The sequence below is a fragment of the Onthophagus taurus genome, chromosome 1 (assembly GCF_036711975.1).
Source record: "Onthophagus taurus isolate NC chromosome 1, IU_Otau_3.0, whole genome shotgun sequence".
In the NCBI taxonomy this organism is placed as follows: Eukaryota; Metazoa; Arthropoda; class Insecta; order Coleoptera; family Scarabaeidae; genus Onthophagus; species Onthophagus taurus.
Genome location: NC_091966.1, coordinates 1854839 through 1875696, shown reverse-complemented (window position 1 = coordinate 1875696; position 20858 = coordinate 1854839). Strand labels below are relative to the sequence as shown.

Sequence of the window (20858 nt, the reverse complement as noted above, 5' to 3'; positions counted from 1 at the left end):
GGATGCCTAAAAGTTGAGGCTGTCCACTAGGGGGTGTACTATTCCGACTTTTGTGGAACCTCACTCTGGATGCTGAAGCCAACTTTACTACAGTTGGTTACGCAGATGATTTAACCATTCTCGTCAAAGGCAAGTACATAAACGTGCTTTTTGATAGGATGCAAGTAGCTCTCAAATTGATAGAGACTTGGTGTGACGAACAAAGACTCTCTGTGAATCCTAAGAAGACAGAGTTGATTCTTTTCACACGGATGAGGAAGTTTAGCAAGACCAGAATGCCATCCCTTGCTAATACTCCATTGGTGTTGTCAAAAAAGGCCAAATATCTGGGAATCCCACTTGACAACAAATTGACATGGAGAGCCCACCTAGATAATAGAGTAAAAAAAGCGTAAGACATGGGGTTTGTTACCCAAAAATGCCCTCTGGATTTATATGGCTATAATCCGCCCTATGCTTATATATAGTGCAGTAGTATGGTGGTCAAAGACCTTACAGTCTGCATCCACTCCTGTACATAATAAAGTACAGAGACTTGCGTGTTTGTATGTTACAGGTGTGCTGCGGACTAGCCCCACTGCAACCATGAAAAACATCTTGAACCTAACGCCACTTCATTTGTTCATTCAGCATTGGTTGACCATGTTACGACTGCGAGCAGCAGGAATTCTAATTAGTGAGACATGTAGTAAAAATGCCATTCTCTGAAATAAAACTAATTCTGGAATGTATAACGGACTTCACACCCCTACAACACATTTTTACGAAGAAATATCTCACCCACCCAAGGTCTACAGAAGTAGGGGTAAAAAACAGCCTTAAAATCTACACTGATGGTTCAAGTAGACGGGAAGAAGCTGGAGCCGGAGTCTTCTCGTACGATCTCCAACTCCACGTATCTGAACCTCTAGGTAAAAGTACCACCGCCATGCAGGCGGAGCTATTCGCCATACAACTTGCCGCTGACGTTATTGTCAGATCCAACTTAGTAGGTAAGACTTTACAATTTACACAATAACAATTATCTCGGGACTTGTTATGGGCGGTCATCTGACATTGGAGAAAGCCGCAGTGAATAACTGTGTTATACTTCAATGGACAAAAGGACACTCGACTTGTTCAGGTAACAAGCACACTGATAGGCTTGCCAAAAGGGCTGCCAACCGAGCGCCATGTTCGCCTGAACCGATAATCGCTCCGTCCTTATCAACTCAGATTGACATAATTAAAGATTTTACCCACAAAATGTTTATGAACTGGTGGGATAGGGTTAAGGGCTACCATCTGTCTAAGGAAGTATTACATTATCCTTCAGCAGAGGCAGTCTTGTCTTTCGTAAGGCTTGGTAGAAACCCTCTACGAACTGTAACGAGACTCGTCACGGGTTGAGTCGTCACTGTAAGATAAACAAGCATCTTTATAACCTTAAGCTTGCTGTTAGTCGTCTCTGTCACCTCTGTGAAGAGAGCAAGGAGACGATTCGACACATCTTGTGTGAATGCCCCACTCTGCAAGACCTCAGAATGAGAGACTTCGGAGAGGAATGGCTGAGCACAGATGGCATCAGGAACACACCTCTGAGCTGTATCCCACCCTTCGGAAATTCCTTAGGCTGGTTGATGTAGCCGGAGAGAGTGCAGGAGGATGTACAAGGAGCCCGTTGGGACCTAGGTGCTGTATGTGGAAGCATACCCTCTCCTTTCCTACCTACATACATACAACCTGGCACTAAATAACAACGAAATCTAGAACTAACACTAGTGTGGCTATGAGGTATTAGCCAACATAATAATAAAATTAACTTTTTGACAGACTTTTTATTTTGCGTCTGTTCTGTTTTGCTTCAAAAACAATTGTGTGGCAAATAAAAAAATAATAACAAATGAAATACATTTTATGTTTTTAAATGGAGCTGCTGCCACAGCACGCTACATCCACTTCCCCTCCTATAAAGAAAGAACAGAAAGAGCGATAACATTTAGTCAAAAATTTGAATTAAAATTTAAAATGTACTTTTTTAGTTTTATTAATTATTAAATTGTTGACTTCAGGAGAAACGTTTTCGTTCAGAAAGAAAGCCGGTTTCAGCAAATCGAGGCTTACATTTATTTCTTTACTGTCTTTCAATACCACGAAAAATTTTGAAAATCTCTTCAACACTCTGAAGGGACCTTCGTACCTAGGAGACAACGTAGGTTTAATTCCAGTAATTTTAATAAAAACAAAGTTTGACCTGAATAATTCTTTGTGAACAAAAGGTTTTTGGCTGGAATGTATGGTTGACTGAACTGGTTTAATGTCAGCAAAAGATGATTTTAAACGTGATAATAATGGTTCAGTTTCAATTGATGGTTCGGTAGGTAAGAAAAATTCTCCTGGTAATCTGAGTTGCTGACCATAAACCAATTCAGCGGATGAGCAACCTAAATCCTCCTTTAGGGATGACCTGAGACCTAGGAGAATCAAAGGCAAGTCATTGTTCCATCTAGTAGAATTACCTGGAGCAATAATCGCTGATTTCAAAGTACGGTGAAATCGTTCAATCATACCGTTACTTTGTGGGTGATAACCAGATGTGTGTATTTGATGAGTACCTAAAAATAATTGGAATTTTGAAAATAATAGTGATTCGAATTGTCGTCCTTGATCGTGAGTGATCATGGTAGGAATACCGAAACGGCTGAAGTAATGCCTGAAAAGAGTATCTGCAATAGAGGCTGCAGAGATATCTTTTAGAGGAAAAGCCTCTGGCCACCGTGTGAAACGCTCAACGACTGTGAGCAGATAAGTACATCCAAGAGATGGAACAAGTGGGCCAACCAAATCAATGTGAATGTGTTCAAATCGAACTTTTGGAACTTTGATTTTGAGAATTGGCGATTTTGTATGCCTTTGTATCTTAACTTTCTGGCATTGTAAACATGATTTTGTCCAAATACGAATTTGTTTCGACATATGAGGCCAAAAGAATTTTGTTTTTATTAAATGAATGGTAGCTCGAATGCCAGGGTGAGATAAACCATGAAATTTTTGTATAACTATTTCTCTAAATTGCTGCGGAATGTAAATTCGCGGAGATTCCGTTGATATTTCACACTATAATTTGATATCAGGTAGCGTTGTGGGTTGTAGCAATAACTGATAGGGTGTTGTAGTGTGAGTGTGAGAAAATTGTTTATGTAGTAGGTTCGACAATTCGATATCTGTGACTTGAGCTTTGTAAAGTGTAAGTGTGTCGGGGTACTGAGAATTTAGGGATTCAATATTTGTCCTGGACAAAGCGTCTGCAACAATATTGGAATTTCCCTTAATGTATCTCACATCGGATGTATATTGTGTTATGTAATTTAGGTACCTGGTTTGTCTTGGTGTTTTTTCTGTTGATGAAAACATTGCCGTAGTTATAGGTTTGTGGGCGGTGAAAACTGTAAAATTGTTTCCGTGTAGGAAATGATTAAAAAATTTTATGGCAGAATATATTGCCAATGAGGTATTAGCCAACATAATAATAAAATTAACTTTTTGACAGACTTTTTATTTTGCGTCTGTTTTGCTTCAAAAACAATTGTGTGGCAAATATAAAAATAATAACAAATGAAATACATTTTATGTTTTTAAATGGAGCTGCTGCCACAGCACGCTACAACTAGTATTATCACCAGAACTAACAACCAGAAACATTCTGGTTTAGCCATGCGTCTCTTAAGACGACTAAACTCTACTACTAAAAGTAGTAGATGATGAAATAGTTCAAATGCTGATTGAGTATAGCAATATTACGCATTGGGGACATAACTAAAGATGAAGTTCGATTTTTTTTCAATTTGCAATCATTTTTAGAAGATTTCAAGCATACCTAAAAGTTTCCAACATATCCAGAAATTAATTCTTGTGTGATAACGTAATTATTACGTAAACCATAAAGTGACAACATTTTATTGAAACTTGTGACCATAAAAGTAAAAATTAAAATTATTTATTTAATTCTATAAAAAGATGGAGAAATGTATCGATGATTCAATAAGAAGAAAAAAAATCCTGGTTTTTATAGACGCGTGTGGAGATAAAGTTCTGCAAGAAAATTCTGGGAGAAAAATTCAAGTGGTTGTTTAGGTAGAAGGAAACCAACGCGTTAGGTTATTTATGTAAAAACCAAAGGAAAATTATTAATAACATTCTATTCCAATGATACATATAACTTTAGAATCCCATTCATTAAAAAAATTAGTTTACTATGATGCCAAACAAACCACAACATCCTGTTGTTTATTGTTGTTTGTGGAACAGGAGAAAAATGCCGTATATAATAACGCTTTTGATTTCATTGAACCCTCCAAGATCGTTTAGTAATTATCTTAAAGTTAAATGAACCCAATTAAGATGTTTGGTAATTTATGAAAATCCACTTCATAAATTTCATGACTAGCTTCGGAATGTAATTTGTAACACCAACTATTTAGTATACTATGATGACATGTAAACAAACCACAAATTCCTGGTGAATTATTTCATTTGCGAAAATGATAACAACACCATATAAGTAAATCGTTCTTTAACACAGTGAATATAAAAAGATATTAATAAAATTATTTTTTTAAGTTAAATTTCTTTTTGGTTATTATTTTAATTTTTCTCATTTATTTGCGCTTATTATAATTTTGAAGAATAACGATTCTTTTTAAATTCTGAGTCAGAGAAAGTCATTCTATCATGCTTCAACGTGATCAAGAGGTGAATAAGTAACGGTTGATAAGAAAACCACAGAGTTCAAAGAATAATTTAAATTCTAATTACCGAAATGCAGATGGTTGTTTGTTTGTCTTTGTAGAAAAGTTTGTTTGCGTGAAGTCGTTTTCAACGAATTAAAGTATTAAAAACAAAATTCTAATAAAATTATTGTTATTAAAAAAGTTCTTTTTGATGCATTAACACTAAATTTAGCAGTAACAGTTTTTAATTAATCATTTTGTTTTATGTAGTGCTGTAAAATGAAAAGGTCATTTCTTTTTCGTATTCTTATTGTTCAATTCTTGAAACTTGTTACAAATTTAGGATTTGGTCATTAATTACTGGGAACTCATACATTTTATGACATCGTAACAACAATGAATCGCACCCGGTCTCTAAATACGCATTTTAACAGGTTCCTAAATGCGACATTTCTTAAATTTAAATTTTTTAATTTATATACAGTGATACAATAACCAGCTAAAATGTATACACCCCAGAAAATGATAATATCTCAGCTCCTGAAATGTAATTCAATGAATTTTTTAAACGAAGGATATTATAAGTCTATATTATTTTAATACAAAGTCGAAACAGTTCGACTTGTACTACGAAGTGAAGGCTACAGCAGTAAATTTAGTCGCACATCTCTTCAGACAGCTAAACCCGAATTATTCTAGTTCTTGTGTTAGTTCTAGTGATAAATGAGATAGACGTAGACCTAGAACTAGAAACATTCGGGCTTAGCCGCACGTCTCTCAAGACGGCTAAATCCAAATTATTCTAGTTCTAGGTCTTGTGTTAGTTCTAGTGATAGTGTTAATGCAAAACTAGGTAAACTTGGACTTGCTATAAACTAATCCCTATTCATTTAGACAAGTTTTTAATGACTATGAACTAATGTTTAGTCATTTTGAGCAACATGGATTGTTTAAAAACTACTTGTTAATGATTTAGACAAGTATAACATTATGCTCAACCAGTTTTCAATGATTTTGAATGACATGAGATGGCTATGAAGTTATTTCCAATAATTTTGAAAAGGTGCATATGTTAGCATACGCGGATGACATCGTGGTCATGGCGAGAGAAGCGGCGGAGATGAAGGATATGATAAAGACATTGGAAAGATATTTTAGGGGGAAGGGGCTGGAAGTGAATGTGGGGAAGACAAGGATGATGAAGTTTTGTAACGGGGGGAGAAAAAGAACAGAAAACTGGAGATGGGAGGGAAAAGAGATCGAGGAGATTAGGGAGTATCACTTGGGGTATGTGTTTAGGGAGGACAACAGGGAAGGGTCGCATGTGATAGCTATGGCAAAAAAGGCGAATAAGGTGATGGGAGAAGTATGGGGTTGGGGGAAGAGAGTCAGAGGTATGGGGATGGAGAGAGCAGGCAATGCTGGAGGACGTGCAAGCTAGATATTGGAGATGGGTGTTTGGGGTGGCGAGAGAAACACCGGGGTATATAGTGAGGGAAGAGGTAAAGAGGCGGACAGGAGGGCAGTGAAATATGAAGAAAGAATAGAAGGGAGGCCAAACTGCGATATCTTGGGGGAGTGTTGGAGGGAAATTAGAGAGGGTGTGGGGAACATCTGGACGCCAGGGAACTTTGTAAACCGTTCAAAAAATCTCTCTCCGGCCATCTGGCCAGGACACCCTTTTGGTCCAGGCAAAGAGTTCCCGGAAAACTTTCACCGGAGATATTACTTGACGCTCTCCGTGGCAAACATCTGGTCGCCAGAAAGCGTTCGAAACTATTCAGAAGAACTCTCTCCGTACATCTGGACAGCAGATCCTTTTGGTCCAGACAAGGACTCGAAGAGAGCTTTCACCGGGGATGTTACTGGACTCGGGGATAAAAGGAACCAGGATCGGCCCAGAGGGTTCAGTTATCAGTTGCCATCGGCAGTTATCAGTTGTCAGTTACCATCGGCAGATCAGTCAGCAGTTACCCTTTTCGCGTCCGCACTTACATTATTGTTATTATTGTTGTAAATAAAATTTTGTTGTTGAAGACATTGGTTTTCCTAAAACTTCCTCTCGCTACTATCAAAGCATTAGCCCCGCAGAGGGAAAGATCAGATATGGGAAAGGAGACAGAGACAACTATTATAGACGAGCGGGCTACTCGGTAACTGAGATAAATAGTAGACGAAGGGTGGGTAGGGAGATGTGGAGGGAGTTGAGAGATAGGGACCGAGATGTGCAGAGACAGGAAAGAAGGACACAAATAAAAGAGGGAAGGTACAGGGACATAATTACGGAGGGGCTGCCTAGATGCTTGTTATTGGAAGGAGATGAGGAAGGGAAGTAGTTGGTGGTTCTGTTATGGAAACGAGGAGAGAGCTAACAGATACTGGATGGCCGATGAGGAGAGGTGGTGTAGGCTATGCAGGGAGGAATGGGAAACGTTGGAACATATGTTGAATGGGTGCAGTGAGTTGAGGGAGGAGGAGTTGGGCCGAGGGCAGATCTTAGGAGAGGGGGGAGAGGGGAAACGATGGATGAGAATGGTTGTGCGGGTGAGGAGACAAAGGGATGGATGAGGGGATGATTGGGCCGAGGAGCCGAGGGTGTGGAAATGGAGGAAGAGGGTAGAGGGTGAAAATAATATATTAATAATATAGATTAGAATGTATTAAAGGGAAAATTGTTAATAGTAAAAAAACAATAAAATGCTTATTATTATTTCCAATCATTTTGAACAATTTTGCTACCTTATAAACCAATTTTAGACAATGTTGGTGCAGTTTTCATTCGTTCTGAGCAACCGAGACTTGCTACAAACTAGTCCTTATACATTTACACAAGTTTTTCATGACTATCAACTAGTTTTCAGTCATTTTGAGCAACATGGATTCTTTAAAAACTAGTTGTTAATCATTTAAACAAGTATAAAGTTATGCTCAACCAGTTCTCAATGATTTTGAACAACGTGAGATGGCTATGAACTTATTTCTAATCATTTGGAACAATTTTGCTACATTATAAAGCAATTTTGGACAATGTTGGTGCAGTTTTCAGTCATTTTGAGCAACCTGGACTTGCTATAAACTAGTCCTTATACATTTAGACAAGTTTTTAATGACTATCAACTAGTTTTCAGTCATTTTGAGTAACATGGATTGTTTAAAAACTAGTTGTTAATGATTTAGACAAGTATAAAATTATGCTCAACAGAAGAGAATACATATATCTGAAAAAAGGAAAGAAGGGTAGGGAGACGATAACCAGCGAAATACACATGACAGAATGGAAGAGTTACTTTATGGGATTATTGGGAGGGGTTGAAACGAGGCTAACGGGGTTGGGAGGATATGAGGGAGATGGGGGAGAGGAGATAGCAGAAGGGAAGATGGAGGCGGTGCTTAGGAGATTGAAGAAGGGAAAGGCGCCAGGTGAAGATGGGATACATAACGAAGCATGGTTGGAAGCATCAAGGGTGGTGCGAGTGAAGTTGTTGGAGGGGATGAATATCGTATGGAGAGGGGGTGGGACTCCGGAGGGATGGAAAGTGGGGATAATTTGCCCAGTATATAAAAAGGGTAATAAGGGAAGTGTAGAGAGCTACAGGGGAATTAACCTACTAGACTCGGCATACAAGGTATACACGAAGATACTGCTGGGAAGATTGGAGGAGGAGATGGAGTTGGGGGGAATATTGCCGATTGGGCAGGCAGGCTTTCGGAAGGGAAGGGGAGCAATCGACAACGTGTATGTGTTGAAGCATTTGGCAGATAGAGAGCTGGATAAGAAGGGAGGGAAATTGTACGCCCTGTTTATAGATTTGAAGGCGGCTTTTGATAAGGTGGATAGGGGGAAGTTGTGGGAGGAGATGGGGAGGAGGGGGATAACGGAACACCTAATTGCTAGAGTGAAGGAAATATATATGGAGACGATGGCTAGGATAAAAGTGGGAGATAAGCTGAGCGACGTGTTCTGGACTACGAAGGGACTGAGGCAGGGATGTCCGCTGAGCCCAAGTCTGTTTGCACTGTATACGGCGGACCTGGAGGAAAGATTGGGGAAGGGGCAGATGGGAGGATTGGTGGTGGGAGGTAGAAAGGTGCATATGTTAGCATACGCGGATGACATCGTGGTCATGGCGAGAGAAGCGGTGGAGATCAAGGAGATGATAAAGACATTGGAAAGATATTTTAGAGGGAAGGGGCTGGAAGTGAATGTGGGGAAGACAAGGATGATGAAGTTTTGTAAGGGTGGGAGAAAAAGAACAGAAAACTGGAGATGGGAGGGAAAGGATATCGAGGAGGTTAGGGAGTATACTTACTTGGGGTATGTGTTTAGGGAGGATAACAGGGAGGGGTCGCATGTGATAGCTATGGCAAAAAAGGCGAATAAGGTGATGGGACAAGTATGGGGTTGGGGGAAGAGAATCTTTGGAAGGAATGTGGCAGCGAGGAAGATTATGTTTGAAGGTCTGGTTAGCAGTCTGATGATGTATGGGGCAGAGGTATGGGGATGGAGGGAGCAGGGACCGCTGGAGGACGTGCAGGCTAGATATTGGAGATGGGTGCTTGGGGTGGCGAGAGAAACACCGGGGTATATAGTGAGGGAAGAGGTAAAGGTGGATAAGGTCAGGGTGGAGGCGGGCAGGAGGGCAGTGAAATATGAAGAAAGAATAGAAGGGAGGCCAAGCTGCGGGATCCTGGGGGAGTGTTGGAGGGAAATTAGAGAGGGAAAGGTCAGATATGGGAAAGGAGACAGAGACAACTATTATAGACGAGCGGGCTACTCGGTAACGGAGATAAATAGTAGACGAAGGGTGGGTAGGGAGTTGAGAGACAGGGACCGAGATGTGCAGAGACAGGAAAGAAGGACACAAATAAAAGAGGGAAGGTATAACGAAAGATACAGGGACATAATTACGGAGGGGCTGCCTAGATACTTGTTATTGGAAAGAGATGAGGAAGGGAAAAAGTTGGTGGCTAGGTTCCGTTGTGGAAACGAGGAGAGAGCCAACAAATACTGGATGGCCGATGAGGAGAGGTGGTGTAGGCTGTGCAGGGAGGAATGGGAAACGTTAGAACACATGCTGAATGGGTGCAGTGAGTTGAGGGAGGAGGAGATGGACCGAAGGCAGATCTTAGGAGAGGGGGGAGAGGGGAAACGATGGATGAGAATGGTGATGGGGGTGAGGAGACAAAGGGATGGGTGAGGGGATGATTAGGCCGAGGAGCCGAGGGGGTGGAAATGGAGGAAGAGGGTAGAGAGTGAAAGTAATATTTGAATAATGTAAAGAATTGTAAACAATTACTGTATACAATAAACTCTTAATAAAATTATGCTCAACCAGTTTTCAATGATTTTGAATAACATGAGATGGCTATGAAGTTATTTCCAATCATTTTGAACAATTTTGCTACCTTATAAACCAATTTTAGACAATTTTGGTGCAGTTTTAAATCATTCTGAGCAACCTAGACTTGCTACAAACTAATCCTTATACATTTAGACAAGTTTTTAATGACTATCAACTAGTTTTCAGTCATTTGAGCAACATGGATTGTTTAAAAACTAGTTGTTAATGATTTGGACAAGTATAAAATTATGCTCAACCAGTTTTCAATGATTTTGAATAACATGAGATGGCTATGAAGTTATTTCCAATCATTTTGAACAATTTTGCTACCTTATAAACCAATTTTAGACAATGTTGGTGCAGTTTGAAATCATACTGAGCAACCTAGACTTGCTACAAACTAATCCTTATACATTTAGACACGTTTTTAATGACTATCAACTAATTTTCAGTCATTTTGAGCAACATGGAGTGTTTAAAAACTAGTTGTTAATCATTTAGACAAGTATAAAATTATGCTCAACCAGTTCTCTTCAGACGCACGGCTAAACTCGTATCTTTTTAGTTCTAGGTCTAGTGTTATTTCTAGTTTTACACTAGCACTGTTACTATATAGAACTAACACTATACCTAGAACTAGAATCATTTGGGTTTAGCCGCAAGTCTCTAAAGACGGCTAAACCCGAAGGATTCTAGTTCTAGATATAGTGTTAGTTCTAGTTTTACACTAGCACTGTTACTAACACTATAACTACAACTAAAAATATTCAAGGTTAATGTTTTTTGTTCTATCTTTTTTATTTTTTGATATAAACGAATCATGTCATTCAAAATGAGCCCAAACATGGTACGTTTAATTCCAATATTACTCGAGATATAACGGACACCGATATACTTTTTTTTAGGACTGTATGTAGACTTTTTTGAGTTAAAGATATGATTATGTTTTGTGTTCCTCTTGATTAATAATAACTTATATAGTGTTTATGTAAAATATGGAAATAGTATGGACTTCTTACATATTTTGTTAAAAAATTTTATTGAATTTTCCGAGCTGTATGTAGACTTTTTTGTATCACTGTACATAATTTCCGCCAAAACATCATGTCATTAAAAATATTCGTTGCTTAGCAACGTGGGTATCTTATTAATTTAATTCAATTAATATTGAATGTTTTTTAACGATTTCAACTACAAATACTTTGTTTATTACAAAATCAGCGATAAAAGATTTTATTATTTACAAGAAAACTAAATTAAATTAAAATTTTTTTTATTATTAAGTTGGTTAAGGATTTTATGACATGATTCAAAGTGACAGAAAGAAAGTTGAGGTTAGATTTTTGACATATTCTTTGACGTTTTATATTTAAATTGGTATTAAAGCCATTTTCGATCGATAATTCCGTTCGTATTGTAGTATTTCATAACATTTCAAGTGAAATATAATTTTTTATATGAATGATCTTTGTGTTTTTATTGATTTCAGTTGAAAAATCGTTCTAGACTACGAATCGCAACCTTACAACATGCCAAGTCAACATTACTTATAATTTCATAACTGTTTCATTTTGAAATTTACGTCAAGATTGATCGTTTAAAATTAAAACGGCATAATTAGAATACCTACTTAAATAAATAAGAATGCAAATTCTTTGTTAGACGTATTCATCACATAACTACAGATTAAAAAGTTTACGCATTTCACATATTTACGTATATCGAGACAAGCCTCGTGACGTATATTTAAATTTCCGAGTGAGAAAAAGAGAAATTATGATAATTTAGTCTTGGTTTATTAGTATTCTAATGGAAATTGGTTTACGCAACTTTAAATTGTTAAGAGTCTTTTCTCGCTGTAACACTTTCCCAATTTTATTCAATATCACATAAAATAATTAATTTAATCATTTACTCATTAATTTGTTTGATCGTTCGGGTAAAGCACACAAAAGATTCTTCTTAATCAAAATTAATTATACGTTAGGAATGAGTTGTTTCAATTGACGACATAACCAGGGTCTTTTTTTATAACAAAGGATTTTCCCGATCAAATAATATCATAATAAAGATCGTCGCTGGAGATTCCGAACTTGACCTACGGTTTTTAGAACGCGTGCCGATTTGAATTATAAACACCAACAGGTTATAAATAATGACTAACAGTTTTTTTATCGGTGATACAAAAAGTGTGTAAGTGATAATTAACGTAACCACAACCAGTTGTTAATATTATAAACAAGCATTACTACAACAATCTTATGTAAACGAAAAGAATTCTGAATTAATCGCCGGGGAAAACTGTTCTAGTATAGATTTATATTGGATTTATTAGATGATCTGTATTTGTAATTGGGGGATTTTAATTATTGGCTGTTGCTGACCCACATGTTGCGGGAAACACTACGTGACTCACCGCTTTCATACATATATAAAATTTACATTTGTATACTATAAATAACGAATAAACTGTTTCTTATCAACGTTCATTCATAAAAATTAGCGAGTATTCATAATTTGAGATTTTATCTTGGTCACTTAGTTTGTGAAACATTTTGAATCCTCAATTTGATAACTAATCGAGGAACTCAGAGAATATATTCTCAGTTCTCGATAAGTATATTTCCCAGAACTGTCTATGATGTTCGAATGTCAGGAATAAACGCTTCTACCGTAATGAACGTGATTAACATAAACAATTCAACGATAAAAATAGCAAATGTAGCATATCATTAAGATAGTTATTAAACATACACTGAGAAAAAGTGACGTGTATACAACGAATTTGTTCGTTGCAACAATGAAAATAACGATAAAATCAGTCCGATGAAAAAGTATGTCGACACAATGAACATTTTGCACAAAAGGATGAACTCGTTCATTGATTAATGTAAATTTATTGCATGAATGAATAGCGTACATTGGTTTTTTCAAATCACATTTTATTAAGCCAACTAAGTCGAACATTATAATTATGAGCAGGATTATCCTGCCAATCATACTACTTTATAGTATCGATTAAAAATGTTCATTGCTGCAATAACACCATACAATGTAATCATGTACAGGTTTATCTTTCTAACGATGCTAGTTCACAGTATCAATTAAAGCTGTTCATTGAGCCAATAACATCATACGTTCTTATAATGTACATATTAATCCTGCTAATGAAGCTACGTCATAAAATATTCCTTTATCCATTAAATATTATTCATCAAGTACATGAACATTATACGTTGGGACAATGAAATTATTTGTTGCTTTAATGCTAACTGTTAATTAACACTATGTACCTTGACTTAGCTACTCACAATGTCACTGCATGACGGTAGTTATAAATACCGTACCTTCTTATTTATTTATCATTTATTGCCACAGACAAAAATACAAAATTACATAAGATACACTTAACTTAAACAGTATCAGCAAATGGATCATTTTATCGCACAAGCGATCTCTGCCAAATGACCCAACAGAACAAACAAAAATAAAAATAGTATTTGCTGAATATGGCAAGTAGTGATACTTAGATATTATTAACATCACCAAATAAGATTAAGCAAGAAAAGAAAAACAAAGAGAAAAATAAAGAAAAGACACAAAAAGAGAGATAGAGAGCGACAAAAGAAACTAAAAGAATCTGCCGGATATCAGTTGCCAACAAGTGAGAGCAGTTGAAGAGAGGAAAAAAGAGAAAGACAAAGAACAAAGAATCAGGAAACAGCCAGTTGAAGGGCAAGCAAGTGGCTCTTTAAAACATGTCTAAAATTAGTAATTCTAGAAATATTACGAATTTCAGAATTCAGTCCATTCCACAGCGCAATCAGAATCAGAACGGGAAATGTAAGAATAGTATCAGAACGTGAACGAGTAGCAAGCTCATGAGTTGATAATTGCTGGAACCTATCTGATAAGTACTTTGGGGTGCAGTTATGAAGGATTTTAAATAAAATGGTTAATAAACGAAAGGATCTACGTCTCTCACAGGTTAACATCTGAATGTAATTGCGATACGGCGTTACATGCTCAAATCTATTTAGGTCAAATATGAACCGGATACAATTATTTCGTAGCCGCTGCAATTTACTCAGAAGAGTCACCGAGAGATCGGGATAAACCGCGTCCGCATAGTCGAAGTGAGGAAATATAAGAGAGTAACAAAGATTACGACGCACCACAGGAGGAAGAGAGCAGCGAAGTCTTTTTAAAGAGTGGAAGCAAGCATAGACTTTTCTGCAAACATGTTGAATTTGCGGTTTCCAAGACAGTGGAGAATCCATAAGGACTCCAAGATTTTTAACTGTGTTAGAAAACCGTATGACATTACCATCCAGCATCAGATCACTGCAGGCAGATGGATTAATCTTACCAAGTAATTGACGAGTTCCAAACACACTAGCTTGCGTTTTAACTGAGTTCAACTTAAGTCCGTATCTCCGAGACCAGTTCAAGACGTTAGATAGATCGTTATTAAGTCGCACAATAGCTGCCGGAAATTCAGCAACAGTAGTAGCAGTATATATCTGCAGGTCGTCGGCATACAAATGATAATTACACGAGATATAATTAGTAACACTATTAACGAACAAAGAAAAAAGTAACGGACCCAATACACTGCCCTGAGGAACACCACATTTGATTGCACAAGCAGAAGAAATTGAAGAGTTAGCGCGTACGCACAAGGAGCGATGGGAAAGGTAGGATTGAAACCAAGAAACACAGGCGGGAGTGAATCCGTAGGCAGAAAGAGACGCTAAAAGAAGGCCGTGGTCGACAGAATCAAAAGCCTTGCTGAAATCGAGCAGTACCAGCACAGTAACACATCTGTTGTCGCAGGCATACCTAATATCATCAGTAACTTTAATGAGAGCAGTAGTTGTACTATGCCCACTGCGAAAACCCGATTGCAACTCATTGTGTAAATTAAACCTCTCTAGAAATCCTGGGACTTGTAAATAAACTAAGCGTTCAAGAGCTTTTGATAGTACGGATAAAATTGAAATCGGACGGAAATCAGTGTTACATGAAGAGGACTTGGATTTGGGTATGGGAACGACATGAGCAACCTTCCAGACAGAGGGAAATAAAGACCGCTCAAAAGAAAAGTTGAAGATATGAGTTAAGGGAGGAAGCACTATATCCAGGATAGGAAGAAGAAGGTTGAGACCGATACCATCAGAACCCACGCAAGGGGACTTCGAATAAGTCAAAGCATCGCCTACTCCAATCGCGGTCACAAGCGTAAGAGAGAAGGAGCAAGATTTAAGAGAAGTAAGAATTTCATTAATTGTAGCCGCCTTAGTTACGTCATCGATGATCAGGGGAGGCTCTGCAAAAAAGTTTGCCATCGACTCACAATCAAGATCCATCTGGACAGACGTGGACAGACGGAGAATCAATCACTCCGAGAGACCTCATAGTCCTCCAAAATGTTTTGGGCGCGACTCCAGACAGTCTCTGGTAGAAATAAGATCTCTTAGCATACTTGCATTTATGATTACAGCGGTTGCGTAAAATTCGATAATTTTCCCGATTAGTACTAGAGGGTGTACGTTTAACTACGGACTTTGCACGGTTACGCATCTCTTATCATAATTTTCTTGAAAGAAATTCGTTGATCACAGGATATCTTTTATCCTTTCACATTCAGTAATTTTCTAACATAAATAAGGTAATACTAATCAGACAATTAAACACCAAATTCATTTTTCAGGCTTTATTGTACTGCAACACATATCTAAATAGGTGTTTTATGGCAACTTCAAAACATTAAACTTTAATTTAAAAATATTCTCACCAATTGCCATCACAAAAGGTTGTATTAGTGCAGCCACATAGCATATAATATATAATCTAGAATTAACAAAATAAATTCAAACAAGTTGTGGAGAAATCCAATTAAGTAAAGCATATTTAGATGAACTCACTTTCATCATCATCTTTACGCATTTCTCGTAATTCATTTACGATGTTGCGTTTGCCTTTTTCTTTGACATGATTTTTGTCATTTAGGAATACATAATTATCTCCTCACATTGCTTCCAATTCATTAAAAGAGCTATCGTGATTAGTATCACCCTGCCGTAACGTCCATGTTAATCTGTAAAATAACATGTTGTAAGCTTTTCTGGTATAATTACGAAAGAGATATTGTTTATACCAAACGAAACCCATATGGCTTTTTATAAAATGGCCATTTTTCAAGTAATTCTGATGTTGAGGTTACCGTTTTAAGGTCTGTAAACCCTAACTATCTGCAGGCTTTCCAAGCATGGTCAAAATATTCGGAAGAGAGATTATCATATGATAATGATCAAATCATTATTATCAACAACTTAAAATACCTACCAAAAGTTATTATCATCAATGCACCTCAATTTAAGTATCCTAGTAAAATATTAATAAACATGTTAAAAAAAACAAGTTGAGCACTTTGAAGAACAAAACTTATTTTATCAAAAATTATCTCAGTTCAAATATAAATCTACAACTGTTTAATAGTTTTTGTAACAAGTAAACAAAACAGTATTTTACTTACCAAATTGCACAATTTATTAAATTCACTTCACCCAGAAGTTTCGTTACGCGAAGGAACACGTGATATAAGCGAATCAGCTAGCATAGAATAAAGATACGATTTTTGTAAACAAGCAGAAACCGGTAGAAACAAGTAAACAAGGTTCGTAAGGGACGAATTGTAAATCATATCTTATTGGATTCGTTCAGTTTTTTTTTGATGTTTAGTACGTTGCGATAATCAATATTACGTTAATTTTACGAACTTGGCGATCTTATATAATATTGTTATTGGTACAACAAATTATTTCGACATTATAATGAATAAAATACGTCTCCCTAATAATAGTTATTTATATTACAAGTGGGCTAGAAACATAATTACAGTACGAGTGTGGAGAATTAGGTAATCACACGAGTACTGTAATTATGCTCTAGCCCACGTGTGATATACAGCATTTTATCTACGACTGCTAAAAATTACTAAAAAATCAATTTTTTTAAAAAAGTTTATTTGACATTTATAAAAATATTTTGAAATGATTGTTGACAATTTTGAATTGTCAGTTTCAACAACATATTTACCCATCTGGAATAAGTGTTTCGAAATGTAAAAACATAACAATTAATGTTTATAATAAATAGTATTGTTTCTCTGTAAGTAGATAGCACTTTTTCTTTTATATTGTTGCTCGTTTCAATAAATTAAATCTGTTCTGATTAGACTAAAAATGCGTTACGTAATGAAACCAGTGCGGTAATGAACTTCATTACGTAACTCAAATCACCTCAAATGAGTGCGGTAATGATGACTTATCCAAGCAGTCGTAGATAATAGTATATTATTCAACAAGCGTATAATGGCGGCTGTTACCCACGAAGAAGAAGTTGCAACACGAGCGAGCGAAGCGAGCGAGTGTTGTAATCTGAGTGGGTAACATCCATTATACGCAAGTTGAATACTATACTTTATCTACAACTATTTAATTTTGAAAAAAAAATCAAAAAAACGAAAAAAAAATAAACTTGATAGACATTTCAGACATAACCTCAATATAAGAAAGCTGTCATTTCTGTTAATATTTTATTTTTTGATTAGTAGGCAGTGTCAGAAGTGTGGAATAATGGCCTCATTATTCAACACTTTGTCAGTCATGGGTAATAATGCGTGTCATTACCCGTCAAATAGTATATTATTCAACAAGCGTATAATGGCGGCTGTTACCCACGAAGAAGAAGTTGCAACACGAGCGAGCGAAGCGAGCGAGTGTTGTAATCTGAGTGGGTAACATCCATTATACGCAAGTTGAATACTATACTTTATCTACAACTATTTAATTTTGAAAAAAAAATCAAAAAAACGAAAAAAAAATAAACTTGATAGACATTTCAGACATAACCTCAATATAAGAAAGCTGTTATTTCTGTTAATATTTTATTTTTTGATTAGTAGGCAGTGTCAGAAGTGTGGAATAATGGCCTCATTATTCAACACTTTGTCAGTCATGGGTAATAATGCGTGTCATTACCCGTCAAATAGTATATTATTCAACAAGCGTATAATGGCGGCTGTTACCCACGAAGAAGAAGTTGCAACACGAGCGAGCGAAGCGAGCGAGTGTTGTAATCTGAGTGGGTAACATCCATTATACGCAAGTTGAATACTATACTTTATCTACAACTATTTAATTTTGAAAAAAAAATCAAAAAAACGAAAAAAAAATAAACTTGATAGACATTTCAGACATAACCTCAATATAAGAAAGCTGTCATTTCTGTTAATATTTTATTTTTTGATTAGTAGGCAGTGTCAGAAGTGTGGAATAATGGCCTCATTATTCAACACTTTGTCTGTCATGGGTAATGAGTGTCATTACCCGTCAAAAATCAATTGTATAACGAATAGATAATTCAATAGTTGTAGATAAAATAATTTATTGAGATGATCATTTGTACATTAATATCAATAAATCGGATTCGTAATATTAGTAATTATGTTTATCATTTTTTCTTCGATGTGTACATTAAGGTGATGTACTTGTTCATTCACCAATAAACGTATACATTAATACTACGAATTCGTGTTATTGATTTTTATTATCAGCATAACGAAAAGTTTCATTGATGTAATGATTGAATACTTCGCCTAAATTAAAAAGGTTGTTGCCACAATAATTTTTATACATTAATTTCAATAAATCGGATTTGTAATATTGATAAATGCATTATAGAGTCACCAAGAAAAATCTATAACATTTTCATAATATCGATGAAAATTTCAATGTGACAATAAAGTTGCTATTAATAAACAGTGTTTATTAATAATACGTACAAAATTTTGTTCAGTGTATTGTGCTACCCAAAATCCAAATTAGCCAAGAAACTCGTACATCCAATATCCGCAAAAGATTTGAGGAAACCTTAATTGGAAAGAAATGTTTAAATTTTTTCAAAGCGATGTCATTTCTTCCATCCCGATAATGTTGACACAACTCAATTCTAACGGCAGTTATTCCAACTAAAGTCCCTAGATTTACAAAGAACCATTTTGGCTAAAAAGTCAAGCGGGAAATTTAAAACTATGTCGTTCTATTAATAACATTACGCCAAATTTCCTTTCTTTTTTCTCGTGGTACTCTGAAGAGTCGAAAGTCCTTCTTACTGCCATTTTTGCAACTCCAAAAGTAACAAGACGGCAATATTTTTGTACATAAGTGGTAAGATGCAATGACAAGCTGTCAAACCGCCATTTTAGCTCGAAAACAGGCGTCATGAACCGCGGTACTTTGTAAATCTAGGGACTTTAATTCCAATAAGATGGCGCGCCACCACACTTCAAGAAGCTTTACTAAGGGCCGGTTGTACAATATGCTGATAAATCTACCTGTTAACTATCCTACCGATAAACTTATCGGGAGGATAAAGATATTCGCTGTTGTACAAACTGTTTTTGTCGGTACGATTGCAATCGGCGAAATAAGAGTCGATTGGTAGTAGTTTTTACCGCTAACGTCTTTCTTTGACGTTTTAATTATGATTTTGACAATAACAATTTTGAAATGTTTCATGACAGATAGCTGACACAACGCACGTATAGGATTAACGGTTAATGTTATAGGCTAACCTATGCAGTAACCATACAAAGTTTTTATATAACAACCTTGGTAACCATAAATATCTGCCGGATAACTGTCTTATCGTCACCGTTCAGTACCCGATAAGTTATCCTGCCGATAATCTCACCGACAAATATATCCGTACATTGTAATACAGCACAAACTAACTTATCGACCAGATAACGCTGTCGGGAGGTTTATCGGTATATTGTACAACCGGTCCTAAATCAGTTTTTAACACTCAGGGAATTGTTTAGAATAATTGGTTACCATAGTTACTCTTGACTACTGCTATTTTTATCATTATACTAATTTGAAGTAATTAAACTTTAAAGTAATTTTTCTCGAAAATTTTCTTATTTAACCAATATTAATATTGATTGTACTAGATACAGAAAAAAATCCTTTTTAATATTCCGCAATACAAATGGGGGATTGCCATTTAAAAAAAATATTGATGACACCATAACTCGTTTAAAAATGGCGGAAAAAATTTGAAATCTACACCAAAAAATTGCAAAAAGTTTAAATCTTTAGACCCGTTTCAGGGATTTTTCCATAAACCGTTTATTATGATTTTATCGCCTATATCCGTTACTTTACGGACACACTATATACACAGAAAAAAATATAGAGTAAAAATCAACTCTAAAACAAGGTTCAGATCGGTCCAATTTATTTAGACTTATTTTTTTGCACTATACCGGGTGTAACAGGGATCATGGTACACCCCCCGTATGTCCTTTAGTTTTGAAGATAATTGATTCAAATTTGGGGCATCCTATACACATGATAAGAGACACTTTTTGACATAGAATTAATTTTTTTTTTCAATTCCGGTTTCGCCGGAAGTGACACTAACTTTAGATTTTTAAATGGAACATCCTGTATATTATTACATTTTTGAAATCTGTGACTAATAAGTGACATTTCAAACTTCAATATTTTTTAGAATTTAAGTTTAATTTTCAATTTAAATGTGCCATGAGAGTTCCGTTTTATTCTAATTAACCCTTTATTTTAATTAATGCTAGAAAAATTTTAATTCCGTCATTTTGATGAACTTTATTTGCACATAAATCACGTAATTTGGTATTTTTGGCGGAATTTAGATTTTTCTAGCATTAGACGGGTTAATTAGAATAAAACGGAACTCTCATGGCACACTTAAATGG

The 20858-nt window shown here is 36.1% G+C and overlaps 1 long non-coding RNA gene across 1 annotated transcript; it reads right to left on the bottom strand.

Annotated features, from left to right (window-relative positions):
- Positions 1 to 15762: 15762 nt before the first annotated feature.
- Positions 15763 to 18847, bottom strand: LOC139428947 (uncharacterized). The gene is made up of 3 exons (XR_011639627.1): positions 16212 to 18847; positions 15979 to 16151; positions 15763 to 15904 (listed from the first exon to the last, which is right to left on the bottom strand). It is a non-coding gene; the product is annotated as an uncharacterized lncRNA (long non-coding RNA).
- Positions 18848 to 20858: the final 2011 nt, after the last annotated feature.